This window comes from Halichoerus grypus, chromosome 2 (assembly GCF_964656455.1).
Source record: "Halichoerus grypus chromosome 2, mHalGry1.hap1.1, whole genome shotgun sequence".
In the NCBI taxonomy this organism is placed as follows: Eukaryota; Metazoa; Chordata; class Mammalia; order Carnivora; family Phocidae; genus Halichoerus; species Halichoerus grypus.
Window position 1 is genome coordinate 11,816,475 of NC_135713.1, and position 15,285 is coordinate 11,831,759.

At 41.3% G+C, this 15,285-nt stretch overlaps 1 protein-coding gene across 2 annotated transcripts in view; it reads right to left on the bottom strand.

The window, feature by feature from the left end:
- Positions 1-15,285, bottom strand: part of ANKH (ANKH inorganic pyrophosphate transport regulator) — a 128,991-nt gene that overhangs the window by 80,723 nt on the left and 32,983 nt on the right. The gene's annotated exons all lie outside the window — the stretch shown is intronic.

Below are 15,285 nucleotides of genomic sequence, written 5' to 3' on the forward strand. Positions count from 1 at the left end.
ACCCTTTGGGCTGAGGCCAGGGGCCACTTGGATGAAAAGTCTCCGAAGAAAACTGGACCCACAGGAAATAGGGTGGATGACTCAACAGGAGGGCTCCTTCCTGAGTCAGCCTGGTCTCAACGTGACCCCAAAGTGGGCACTGGGCTCCTGAAGCCAAAACAGAATTAAGATCTGAAACCAAGCTTTTGCTCACAAAGGAGCCTAAACAGGAAGTCAGTTCTTGGATGCCAGCTGAATTGCGGCCACAGACATGGACTCTGTTTTCATTCTCTGGTGGCACTGCTGCTCTTCTGACTTCTCAGGGGCCGTGTCTCCTCAACAGCTTCTGAGTCCCATCCAAGGGAGGGAAGATGCAAGATGCACGGCTGAATTTCATGGGGGAGGAGCATAATGATTATGAAAGCATGCAAGTTTTTAACTTTTTAAAATGTAAAGTTGAATCATGATGAGCATGTTTGTGCCTGACTGTCCTGAGAAGTCAGTTCAGGATGAACTTTCACTCATTTGAGTTTAAAGAACCCAAGGGACAAGACTAATTACGTTCACCGTGAATTCAGGGCCTGACCGTTGATTCCAGCATGTTCACGTTTCAGGGCTCTCTTGCAACACTAAGAAACTAAAGGGACAAGTGCAGGTTTAGCTTCTACTTTCTGTGCCCTTAGAAGCTGCTGCTTGTCCTTGGCTCCCCGACTTACTATTCCACAGTGAACTTTTTGTTTCTAAATTAAAAAGTCAGCCAAGGTGGGGGGTGAGATTTAGTATGAGATCAAAGCTTGTGAATTACTGTCAAGGTCATTTTTTTTACCTCTTCTACACCTAGACAACTGGATGGTAAAGTGCATTCATAAAATTCCAGATTCAATGCTATCATTTCCATGGGGACAAAATGTCATTCTATAGAGAATTATGAATTCAACAGGGCACTATGGGGTGAAGAAGGTAGGTAGGAAATAAATGGACTATTAAAAGCAAGAGATAAATCATGTTCCTGCAAGTACAGCTCACGATCCCTCCCGTTCAGCACACATAGCCTCCTAAGTAAGTGAACCGCATTGCCCTGAGCCGGTTGCATTCGGACACTTCACTTCGGTAACAAAACAGTTACTTGGCTTTCCAAAGTCTCCGTTCTGCCAATGCAATAAGCTCAGACACTCCATGTCCTTACTCATACGGAAGAAAAAGACACAGCTGACCAATAATGACAGACCAGAGACAGAGAAGGGACAAAGAGAAACCTGGGGACCTAGAAGCTAGTGCTCTTCTCTGACGGCTCTGCTGACCACCCAGACCAGTCACATTACACGTGCAACCACATGGGGGTCCCTGGGGAGCTGGATTGCTGGTTTACCGGAGGTCCTTTTGAATGGTCCTGTGAGTGTGTGCCTTTCAAACTAACAGCTTAACAACATTCTGACTATGTTACACATTGTCCCCCAAATGCAAGCCATGAACCTTGTGTGATAAAACAGTAAAAAAATATTGAAACTCTGATTTTCAAACCACTGACTTTTCAGTTTCTTAACATTTGAATACATTTCTATGTCAGAGGAAACTCCTTTCCTTTGTAGTCCTAGGGTCTAATGCAAAGAGGAACTTTTACCACTTTCTGTAAGTTCCTGCTTTCTGCAAAACAAATTCTTGCCTGTGATGATCCCATTTTCAAGCTAAACAATACAACCAGCTGGGGCAGCCAGGCCCTGGGGCTGGAATAGACCGCTGCTTTTCATAGAGTCTGTGCTCGATGTTATCCATCTTATTCATTTTTTCTTCTATCCTTAGTTCTTCATGTCTGAAGACCAACAGGAAAAGTACATGGTACCACTGTGGCCCATTAGAAACCCTTTCCAAGTCTGAATATAGAAAATCATTTTTTTTTTTAGTTCAATTCACGGTACCATCATAGTCCTTTCTCTCTCTATATTTATATATTTCTTTCCATAAAATTCTTGACTAGATACTTTTAATCATTTGATCCCGACAGTAGTTTTTTTCTGTTCAGAATATTTGCCTTTTTAAAAATAAACCAAATAGAGCCCCAAGAAGTTTGGGCCTTTCCTTTGCCCACATTAATGTATTAGCCACCTCCTTCCCCAAGAGCCCCCTTGACTGGTACACAAAAATCTCTAGTGATGCCTCTTGGTCTGGAATCAAACTGCACAAAAGCATTACAGATGTTCTCGCCCCACATACATAACACTGCATGTTTTCCAATTTTAATACAACAAACAAGACTCTCCTTGACTCAGCATTAATCAGGCACCTCTGAGCCCTCTTCTGGACTAGGCCTCATTGACCTTGGGTCTTGGTTTTGGCCTGCCTAGTCCATTTGCAGCACGGTGGTTTAGAGAGAATTGTTCAGCCTTGATATCTGATCTCCCTTAATATCTATTCAGTTCCTCATCCTCGACCTTGGACGTCTAGGCCCTTGGCCTGCCTTTGGCAAGAATCCTGGTAGGCTGGTTTAGCAAGAATGCCCCTATCCCTGATGCTTCCTCTTAGCGATTTCTAGGCACTGACCCCTGCCTCTGCTCATTGGCTATAAAGCGCCACTTGTCTTTGCTGTATTCGGAGTTGGGCTTGATCTCTCTCCCTGATCATGATAGTCTTGTGGCCGTCACAACAGTCCTGCTCCCTGCCCTCAAGCAGCTGCCAGTCCGATGGGGAAATGTCTGTTTTGACACATGCAATACAACCCACATGAATACAGCACGGCAAGAATCGAGTGCTGTGCACACAGCACATGCAAAGTGCTGGGGTTTATTTTGATTCGGTGTAATCATCCTTGTCATGTTTACATATGGCTATTAGCATAACCCACTTTTCAGTGCATGTAATGGTCTTAGCACATTACAAGATGTTGACAAAAATAGGTCCATAGATACTCAGAGAATGTGAATTTTGGCAAAAATACTATGCAGATTAGTAATGCCAACGAACACCTGAATTCTCTAAAGAAGATGTTAAGTTCGTGTGGTTATTAGAGAGTTATTTTGGGCCAAATGTAAGTACAGAAGAGTCACAAGAAGAAAGAACAATTAAATTAAATCAAAATGTGTAACACCATCCTCAGCTTTGTAGGATTAAGGTGATCACAAAGCTCCGAACCATCCTGGAAACTCCCAGTGAGAAGAGGATGTGCATCTACGCAGGCCAGATGACCACCAATTCCTGGATCCTCCCTGTGGACCTTGGGTGGGGCCTGGTCCAGAGACTGAGCTTTCCTGGTACTTGGGCCCATCAGTGTCTCTGCCACAGCGCATCAATCCACCTTGACTCTCCCAGCTCCCCAGCTGCTTCTCCACACTGCTCCACAGTCCTGGTCTTAAAACACGGACAAGACCATGCCACTTCCATTTGCAACACCCGTTAAGGACTCCCATTGCCTACAACTTAAGTCTAAACTCCTATCTGTGGACGATTTGTGCCACATTCTTTTCCAGCTTCTTCTCCACTGTCTTTCTCTGCACCTCATGTTCCAGCTCTCCCTGACTGCTCACCAGCCCCTGAGCATCACACTTCCCTTCTACTTGGCTTGGACATATTCCTCAGGCCAGACTCTCAACCCTCCTACTTTCCCCTTTACCCCAGTCCCACCGAGCCTTCAAGGTGAAGGTCAGGTGTGAAGGTCCTTGAGATGACATTCCCCTCTCTCACATCAGAAGCAATTACTCCTTTTTCAGTGTTGTTTCCATAGACAATTGTCAGTCCCTGCATGACAATGATTCCATTCACACAGAGCTTTATAAAATTGTTTGTTTGCCTACTCCAGTAGATCACAAATGATATGAGGGCAAAAGAATGCATGTGTGGCCTTTGTGTGTGTGTGAGATCAGTCAATGTACTAGGCCTGCTTCTGACAGATATCAGGTATCTAAACATGTAAATAAATGGATCCCAAGGTGGATGGATTAAGTCAGCTCCTTTAAAAAAAAAAACAACAAAAAACTCAACACCAAGGTGCATTTTATGGCATTCCTTGACTAAGACTCAAGGATATACCTTGGATTTATCCATCTAAGAGTTTCTCTGAGCAGCTCATACATTCAGCCCACAACATTTCCTGGGGTCATAAAGTTCACTAATAGTTGCCTATCCAGTTCTTTCTCTCCCTTGCTCCCTCTCCTCTCTACGTAAAATATTACTCCCTTCAAATTTCACAGGGGGTGTCCTAATTCCAGAATGCCAATGTCTACTAAACAAGGACGGTTTTACTCACCTACATGTGAAAACAGAACCAGGATATTTAACAGAGTGTTGGCCTTTCTAGTTTGAAGAGTCCTGGCCTTTGAAGTATGCTTTTACACACCAGCATCTTATCTGTCCCTTTGAACATTTCACTTGGCCCTTTCTGGAAATTCTGCAATTCTATGTAGACAAACTACACTCGATATTCTAGTTCTGTGGCTTTCTATAAAAGTAAGGGAGTATTTTCTGTTTCAATTTCAATATCCTCTACCTAATGATTCCTACTGGGCTGAGCATGACCTCTGGGCTGGTGTGTTCAAGAGAAATTACAAGTCTCCTGGGTTGCGCCCCATGTGAGGATTTACAAAATTGATGCCCATCATGCTGGGATCTTCCCCCCATAAATTCACTAGTTCACAGTTGCCCAGGATGACGCTAATCTGTATGTATGCATGTGGATGTGTGTGTGCATGCATATGTGTGAGTCATAAGAACACAGCCACGGCCTTGAACTTTCTCATTCATAGTCATTCTTGTCATTTGCAGTCTTAATTATTTTACCATGTACTTCCTCCTACAGATCATTATAAAACTATGAGAGATCTTGATTTTCCACATGACTCCAAATCCACATGATTTCCAGGGAGCCCCATAGGTTCTGCACTTCCTGAGAGATGTGCTAGTTCTTTGTTTCTTGTGTCTAAGTCAGTTTTCATGGATGACAAAGTATCCATTAGCTTCTACCAGGCAGTATTCCTTATTTATAAGATAATAACCACAGCTTGGCCATTTCCAGACAAACAGTAAAAGGAACATCAAGTGGTCCCACAGAGACAGGGACTAAAAGGCAGACAGAGTATCAAAGAGCCCAGAGACACCCAGTGCAGAGACCAAATACTGCTAAACACAAGTTGGAAAGGGCTCTGAATGTTTGCCTGATTCAGCTGAAACACTCTAAAAACCAGCTTGCTCAGGTTCTTAAGGTAAAGATCAAATGCTCTGGCTAGTAAGCCAATTGCTGCTCAAGGTGGATGGGTTATCGTTGCAAATGGCCAATTCAAAGTTCTGGTCCCTACATTTTCCTGTTTGCATGTCCCATTTACTAGGCTCCCCAGTCCTGGTTTCCAGCCATGACCCCAAGATCAAGAGTCGCATGTTCTACTGACTAAGCCAGCCAGGTGCCCCACGAGATGATTGTCTTAATTAAGAGAGGACATTCTACTTCTGGACCTGCCATATCTGAATGTGTTACCTTCACCAAATCACCTTATAAGCAAAATAAAAGAGGGTTGGGTTAGAAGCTCTAAGAGAAAGGAGCTACTTTATTTTTATTTTTTAAGATTTTTTTTTTTTTTTTTTTAAGTAATCCCTATAGCCAACATGGGGCTGGAACTCACAACCTGGAGATCCAGAGTCACATGCTCTACCGACGGAGCCAGCCAGGTGCCTCAGAGCTACTTTAAATGAGTCTAAGTTTCATTTCTTCTAAACCGCAAGTAGATGCATTGGTGATTTTTTTCTCACAATGCTTTCACTCCCAATGATATGATTTAGCACCAGAGAGGGACGTGGAGCATAAGAAAGGAACAGGGCCCAGCACGAGAGGAAGGAAATGGTTCAGATGGGAAAACTGTCACATTTAGAAGTGAGACTACATCATGACCATCTTATAAGGATGGAAAAGTCTTGTGGATGACTCCTTTCTCCAGATCTATTCTCTCACAAACCGTTTTTATTGATGCGTCAATGTTTTCACGGGGTGCAAGCGTCTTTGCCATCTTTCTTGGAGCCGGGTCACCTGACTGCTCCTCGGTGAAGCCTCTGTAACAGGCTGGTCTCGCACCAAGAAAAGCTTCTCAAAAATTCACCCAACCAAGAGGCAGGGCAGTCAACCCTTCAAGCCACGAGCTTTGGCCAGTAGGCAACGTGATGGCAAAACAAACTCTCCCACAGGGAAAAGAAAAACACTCATCTGGGATGTGAAGAAAGAAAAGACCACGGGCCGGGAACACATGCTTGTATCAGATTCTCTGGAGCTTGGCTTTCCGAAGCCTATGGTCACACGTTTCTGTGGGATACATTTTTTTTTTTTTAAACTAAAAAATAGAAAATCGGTTTGGATGATTCTGTGGCACGGTATTTTCTAAATTCAAGTATTTCACTGGATAAAATGCTTCAATTCCTTTAGACACGGGCTCTCATTTTTCTGTTGTTTTTGCCAAATAGACAGATGGAAAGGATGTATCGTGCAAGAATCTAGGATTGGACACTGTTGGGTAGAAATGATGAATCAAAGCTTACGGCTTGTTTTTGGCTTTCTGTGGTGCATTTTGGCAGCCTGCGTTACATGTGTCAGAGGCTGTCTGACTCTGCATGGTGTTGGTTGATGGGGGTGAAATTCTTCATGTGACGCAAAGATACAGGGGAAGTAACGACGGAAACTGTTAAACATGAGTGAGAATGAGTGAAATGCAAAGATGAAAATAAGAACAGCAAGACGACAGCAATGAAAGAAAAAACAGAGCCCACATGATGTAGGAAAGCACATCGATCTTTCTGAACTGCCACGAGATGGAATGCATTTGTAGTGATGAACAAAACCTCCTCCCTGTTATACGTTCTACCTTCACCAGAGAGTGTCCAATCAGCCTTCCTCTTCCTCTTCTACCCTTGCACTATTTATTCTATACAGAAATCGTCAAGAGGACATTTGGCTTTAGAAAGCATGACACCTGCCCTCACTTTATGTGTTTAGATTCACAAGTGTGAAGAATCAAAGGGTTGCTTATTTCCTCAGGGTATTTTGTCTAGAGCCAAGGTCCTGGGTAGATGCCATGTCTCAAACATGGCTACCCAACCTGTCACACCAGCGTTTAGCATAGATCAGCTTTACCTGGACAGAGGTGTCATCCACACTCCTATTGTAAAGAATAAAGTCTGTTGTAATAACAGTGGTTATTTAAAAGTGGCTGTAAGAAGAGCAAGATTTAAAGAAACCAATAGCTAGGTACATTTAGTTACCTATTCAATTAGTCGGCCGTCATGGTTATGATTCATTATGCATTATGCGTCCTGATGACACTTGTAGCTTTTTTTCCCTCACCTACTTTATTTCACATGAGAGCCTGGGTTTGCCCGTACTCCACATTTAAGTCATTATGCTCTCCAGCAGAACCATGAGCAGGAGAAAATTGGCCCCCCTCCCATGTATCCCTCCTTGAGCCTTTTTTTTTTTTTTAAATGAGGCAGAAACAAAAAAAGGATCACATTCATGTAAACAGCTGCATCTAAGCTAAGTGGCTTCTCTAGAACACCTAGTTTCACAGTTGCTCCTCCTCCAATGGGAATGGAGCGATTCTGCCCTGGCTTCTTTCATGAAGAAATAATAAGCCTCATTGAAATACTGTCATCCTGGTCTATGACTTGTTGAAATATGCACACAATGGACAGTTAGTGGAGGATCCATCAGCAAAGGCCTTAGCAAAGAACTTAGATTTAATTGCTTTTGCAGAGGTCCTTTCGAAAAAAGTTGATTTTTAAGAATCATGAAGTACCTTATTCTAAAAACGAACATGCTTACTGAGGTTTTAACATAGAGATGGAAGGTAGTTTTACTATAAAACTCAACTCTGAATAGGGAATTACTGATGCAAACACCGGCAGGACCCTTGTCTGTCGCAGATGAGCACTGTGGGCCAGTGTCCTTGACAGAACTCCTCTAGTTCTGGAAAATGATTCCCTGGGGGGAGTCTTCATAGTTATCTTCAGAGAAATGAAATACCAAAACTTCATGTTATTCTGCTTTTTCTCCTTTGCATAATGTGTGACTAAACACTGAGGAGAGACATTCTGGCAGGAAACAGACGGATACACAAGTCCGTGCGTCCACATCTTAGATGGCACCATATTGCTGGCATGCCGCCATGAAAGCCCAGAACGTGGGTCCGGACTCTCCCATGAAATAAGCTCTCCCGATGAGGCCCAACACTTACACAAGCAGATCCTCTCTGTGATAGAAGCTATTCTAAGGTTACAATGTGATTCTTGATCACCTTCATCCTAGTACGCTTATTTTTGCCATAGAGAGAGCCACTGTCCATGCAAACTCCCATTAACTTCCTGCAACCAGGTTAAAATAAACTAAGCCTAATCTCCAAAAAACCTTGCAACTCAGTAGAGAACATCCCTGGGAGATATGTGCCCACATATTTTGGGCCAAGCAATGCGGTATAAACTGAGAACACCCCACTCCTATAGAAACAGCTAAGACTAGGCAGATCCAATATTTTGGGAATAAGCCTTCTGTAAAGTTTTAGGCCAGTTTTTACACTTTGGTTGTAAATATGATAAAATGTCTACATGTTGTAACAGTAATATGCAACCAACTTTCTAAATAAGAATGAACTTCAATTCTAACCATACATTTTACATTAGCCTGCTTGAAGTAGTGTTTCTTTAGTTGGGATGAAATAAGAATTTACTATGTATCATCATAAAAGAAAATTGTCCTAAAGTTTAACACATGAGTTTTCTATGCAACTTGGTGATTGTTTTGTTAAAGAAGAAAGTTATTCTGACACTCGTTAAAACAATAAAGAAGACTTTACTCAGGACTATTGCAATAGGGGATCAACACTATCGCAATGGGGATAGAGAGAGCAAGTTCAACTCTGAATACAAGAAGGACGAGTGGAGCTTTAGAGCCAATGAGCAGAGTGAGGGGGTCCGTGGATGACATCAAGGGTGGGGAGATTCTTGCTAAAGGGAGGGCAGGCACTTACCCCCATCAAGGGTGGGGAACGAGGAGGGTGATAGATTTCCAGGGCGATCAGATATCAAGGGTGGGGGATTCTCTCTAAACTGACATAGCAGGATTCTTTGCTAAAGGCAGTGAAGCAAGGACAGACATGGAAGGTCAGGGTCGAGGCCCAGGTTGAGAAAGAGGGCTAACTACAATTTGGTTAATGAGAGAATCTTTGTCAGTTTCTACCATACAAAAAATTTAAGTTATTAAACTTCAAAAGCATGTAAAGACATTATGAGAGTCAACATCAAGAGGATAGTAGATTTATGGGTTTGTAGAGACATTCGAAATTAATTCTGAGCATATGCCTCTACTACGAATCCCTTGAGGACAATAATCCAGCACAACCTCCATCTCCAATCAACATTAATAAACTCCAAGGTCATAGCTTCTTAGAATGAGGGCCATCTGGTTGGCAGCACCTCTTTTAATTGGCCACAAAGACAGAGCTTGTTATCACCTCCCTTAGAATTACAGTAACAGCTCTTATACTCTGAAAATGGAATGGCATAAAATAGCCCATAATGTAGAGGAAGCATCGAGGGTGGAAAATCACCACACATAAAGACTCTGTGACTGGTTCCGGTTATGAGTTAACACTGATCGTTTCTGGTAATTAGGGCTTATAGTTGCTATAAGTGAGGTCTTTCAAGCATTTGGAATGGCATTAATGTGTCATTCTCCCACTGACCGTACCAAGTGAAAACATACGCATTCATTAAGCAGAAATTCCACATTTTTTAGGGGGGAAGAAGCCCAACACAATAAAAACAACCGTTAGCTGAAAAGTAATGTGATAACTAAAGAAAGCATTGAGACTATAACTGGAGTCTTTAATTCTTCCGTATGGCATCGTGTAGCTATGGCAACAGCAGACCCAGATACATGTGTGCAAACAGGAATCCTTTAGGTTAAGGCTCTATGATGTTGAATTTTAATTTCCTTTAGGAAATGACTAACATTAGATCAGTGGGTCTTTTTTTTTTTTTTCCATCAAAACAAAGTCAACTCTGCTATGGAGCAGCATTTGACCTGTACAAATAAACAATTCAGAAGTAAAGTTATGTTTTCCAGAACTTCTTGTCAACATTTTCCTTTTCATGAACTGACATTTCATTTTCTCCAAATGAGCAGACATTTCTCATGATCTCTTTCTGCCTCCTACCCAAAGTGGCAACCAAACCATTAGCAGACTTACTGCATGAAAACACCAGGCCTGGGCTCTCCAGTTAACAACTGCTGGCCGTATGTGGCCCCTGAGCATTTGGCATGTGGCCAGTCTGAACTGAGATGTAACATATGTGTAAAATACACACTGGATTTCAAAGATTTAGTGCAACAACAACAAAAAAGAAATCCCTCATTAATGATTTTATTTTGATTATATGTTGAAATGATAGCATTTTAGGTATAGTAGGTTAAGTAAAATATACAAAAATTATCTTCACCTATTTATATTTTTTACCTTTTAAATGAGGCTACTAGATAATTTTAAGTTGCATATGTGGCTCCTATTACATTTGTGTTGGATGGTGCTGCATTAGACAGTTCTTTGGGGGAGGCTGTTTTTTCCTAGCCATCTGAACAGAATGAATATTTCACACTTCAGAAATAGCCTACCAGCAGAATCACATAATGACCCTACAATGGGCCCATCTGCTCTGCTACTGATTTAACTCTGTTATATAATCTTTCTACTATATGTAAAAAGGTAGTGGCCTTCCATTTTTTTTTCCATGACATACAGCATGTATTCAGAAGCAATGCTAACCACAACAGTCAAAAGTCTGCTAATAAACAACAGAAATTTCATGACCACAAATCTGCAAATCCCAGAAACACATGAAAACCACTTTTGCCCTCTTCTTGTGCCTTAAGTACCTGCCATTAAATGCCACTAACACTGTATTAATTTGAGGTTATCTGGGCTTGGTAATATTCAAGTACACTATTATGAAATTTTACAACACTAAATGAAACCAAACTTTCAACTGCACTTGTGACATTGACTATATTTGCTGTAAAGGGCAAAGTATGAATTTGAGAGATAAATGCAAACAGTCGCCTAGGTTGTCAGAAAGCTGAATCTGTATTGCTATTTTACACTTACATTATAAGAAAATAACTTCGGTTGATTTATTTCATTGGTCCTAAATGCTCTGAACTGTGATTCATTCACGATCATTTGAATGAATGTCAGTGAGTCTATCTCTCAGAACATCAGGAATAACAACAGCAATGACTAAAAGTAAAAATAATTCAAAAAAGAAGAGAGGTGCTATTTAAAAAGAATTTGCTGTGGAAGTGAACACTTTCCAACGTTACATGGCAAGAAAAAATCATATCATGGAGTTGGAGTGGAAGATCCTCCTGCAAATAACTCAGGAACTAGAGGACCACGAGAGGAAAAGTGAGCTATTTTCAAGCCAGCTAGAGATCAAAACTAACAAATGACTTTCAAGTTCATAGTCTCTGACGCATAAGAGGTCATTTCCACATTTAAACTTTCCTTTCTTCCTGTGCTGCCGCCGCCCAGATAAACAGGCAGCAGACAGAAACCCACTGAACAAGTAGGTGGTAGCTAGAATATCCTATACTGACGAAGAGACTGCAGAATCTCCAGGCAGCCTTGACTGAAGGAAAACACATCTTGGTTACTAGGCTGAGATGATCTATTTTCAGCAGCAGAACCATCCTTCCTTAAAAGAGGGGGAAAAATGGGTTCTGATGAAATAGAAATAGGAAAAAATTAAAAAGTGATGGGAAATAGACTCCCCCCTCTCCAGATTTCTTATTGGGGTGGGGAGAGAATTAGAGCCAAGTAGACTTAGCCTGGAGATGGTTTGCTGTTCAGCAATCCAAACCCAAAGTGGACTAGAAGCCCTGAGGGGTGATTTGTCCAAGAGTGCCGATATTAAAAAGTGGTTTTTTATTAAAATGTTAAAACTGGACTGCGTTTAAGTTGGGAAGGGAATGAGAATGTGTGTCCATGGCCGTGCAATCTAAAACACAACAGCCCCACGTGCCATAGAACCAAAAATACCCTTGATATTAGCTCATGGGATGAGGACAACTGTGGTATGTTGTTCATTATAAAAATAAGCAGTCATTTCCAAACCACGCCAGCTAAGAAACACAATGAAAAGTCCTGTGGTTTGTAAGGTCATGTAATCAACTGATATGAGGGACTGCTGATACTCTTGGACCCTGATATGTTACAAAAGGGTCCCCCAGAATGAGGTCCCAAGTCCTAAGTCCCTACTAAATCACCAGTATTACAGCCTGAGAAGGTGGCCTTGGATACTTTCATTTTCTGCCTAGCCCCTCATTCGAGCCTAGCCTGTGCATTCAACTCTGTGACCCATGGCTGTGGTTCCACACCCCACGGTGGGGAGCAGTGTCATTCTCAACTCAATGAAAATGACTTTGAAGAACAAATGTGATCAGGAACGTTCTCATTTTGCACAGTGGAAAATGCTTTGAGATCTAGAGATGAAAAGCATAGGAATATCCCGTTAGCAACGGACCAATTGATGGTGAGCCTAATTTCTTATGTTTTTATAAAACCCAAACAAGGCAGCAATGAAAAAAAAAACAAAAACAAAAACAAACAACACTAATGACCAGAGAGCCCAATATTCAGGAGTAGGTGCTTTCCTCATGTGACTGCCATACTGAGTCTTTTCAAAAGGCAGATGAGGCCACGAGCGACTGGGCAAACGCCCAACTGTCTTGTAGCTTGGCCAAAAATGTTGAAGTAGATACGCCGGCGTAGAGACATTCTAATTACTCAGCTATTCCGTGGCCTATCAAAACCCTTTGTACTATGACACATCTGCTGCTTCCATCTGACATCTGTTTAAATCTCAACTTTTCGTTGCTTTTACAAACATATCTTAGTCCCATAGAGAAAACTGAAATCCATGGAATTGATAAAAATGGCAGGGAGCTGACTCATTTTCACTGGTCAGGCAGAATCTCTTAAGGAAACAAGCACCTCACTCAAAAATCGCTCTGTACACTGTCCACCCACAAGGGCCACAGAGTTGTGATTTTATTTTTTTTCTCTAGATGCTATACTCAAAAGATTAAAGCGCACACATCAGTGACATCAGGTTGCTTAACCTCTACGATTAAAATATTAACTGCAGATCCAATAAATAAGGGACCTAACTGATTTTTTGAAAAATATCTGAACGGATATCAGATGTTAAGACACTAAAGCTGCTTTTCCAGACTAATGCAATGCACGCATGGTTAACCTGATAATAAACACAGCATGTTTAGCTAAGCAAATAAAGTAAACCAAAGGATAAAGTACACACCAATGTGTGTTTTTCCATGCCCACGTGTATTACTTTTTCTTGACAAACCACTCAGATCATGACAAATTAATGGGTGCTGTATCAGGTAGAGTGGATTAAGTCTGTTTGGCTGTGTGTCTGGATTTGGTCTCCTGAAGTAAAAAACAAGAGTTGACGACTATAAATTCACTCTTTATCAAATTTTGTCCCGTTATGGATTAAAGGGCTATAGGAAAAGACAAACCAGCAATTTTGTTGATCTCTGTTAATCTTGTGATTCTTCGTCAATTCATATATATATTTTTTCATCTGGATTAACAGCTTCTCTGAAATCAGTTTATTCACCCATTGAATGTGGACAATTCTGGTACCTACCTCCTAAGGGCTACGGTGGGGATTAAATAAAGTAATTTCATCTTATTAATTAAGATGAAATAAGCACATAAAGTGCTTAGTATTTTGGTATACAGTAAATGCTCCATAGGTGTTAGCTTTTATTACTATCTTATCAAAAATGAGTAAAAGCTGAAGTTTTGTGTGAACATTAGAATTTTTCAGTGTTGCTCATCAAGAGAGATTTCCCCATTATTAAAAAAAATTTTTTTTAATTTTTAATTTTTATTTTTTTAATTAACATATTATGTATTATTTGTTTCAGGGGTACAGGTCTATGGTTCATCAGTCTTACACAATTCACAGTGCTCACCATAGCACATACCCTCCCCAATGTCCATCACCCAGCCACCCCATCCCTCCCACCCCCCTCCACTCCAGCGATTATTAAAAAATGTTTATGCTTCATGGGAAAGCTATAAACCAAAAGTCAAACCAAAGCCAAAATCACCCATTTGCTATTGGTTTATCCATGTTCAGACCAATATCCGTGTTCTTCTCTGCTTCCTGGGCACACAGCTAAACTACATTTCCCAGTTTCCTCTGTACTTAGGTGGGACCATGTGACCAATTCTGGCCAATGAAATGTAAGAGAAGTAATTACTGTGTAATGAAGCCAGTGTAATGTGGGAGAAGGTCTGGTTCCTAAGAACTCCTGAGCAAACAAACCTTCTCTTCCCCATCCTGCTATCTGAATGCTGAAAATCAGTGAAACACTCAGAGACCCTAGCATATGGTGGAACTATTATATGCAAGGAACCTAGATTCCTGGATCTGCATGGAGCAGAGCTACCTCATTGACAGGGTCTGTGGCACAAACAAGAAAGGAACTTTTACTGAGCTAAGTGACTGAGATGTCAGCATTGTTTGCTCGGGCAGTGAGCAGGCCCTAATCCGTGCTTTTTCCTTCCTGCAGACATGACTCTAACACATTTTAGTAACAATAATAGCTAATATTTTTACCTTGTGCCAAACAGTATTCTAAATGCTTTACATATAGTAAATACATAGTAAATACTTTACATATAGTAGCTCTTTAAATTCTCTCAACAACCCTATGATCCAGGTTCTTTTTTCAGATAAGTAAAGTGGAAGGACAGCCAAGATAAGTTGGCGAACTGGTGCAAAATGGCAGTCTAGTTGTAGAGTTGGTATTCTCAACCACTAGTCTGCACTGCCTTTTCAATATAAATGCAGCATATCACACATACACCTTTGGGATTATTCACCTGCATGTTATGTAGGGTCCATCCAGGCATAGTTGAGAAAAAGGCTGGTTGTCAAAAAAGGCCCTCTCAGCTTCCTTCTGTAGCTCATCCCACTTCCCAGGCCTCCCAATTTAAGGATCCTATCCGGCACAGTCCATGCATTCTCTGACCATTGTTTTAATTCTCCTTGTATCAGAACTTCTCTTGTTCCAGGACTTACTTTTCTTGGGATCCTGCTCACTGAGAGTTGATCATTTGGCAAGTTGATGCATTACATCATGGTTCTCCTCCCCTCAGATTATCTTTTTATTGTAATGGAGATTTGAACAGAGGCCTTCAGGAGACAATGCCATAATCTGAAATGGTCATTTGATTGCTGACAGTTTCCAAA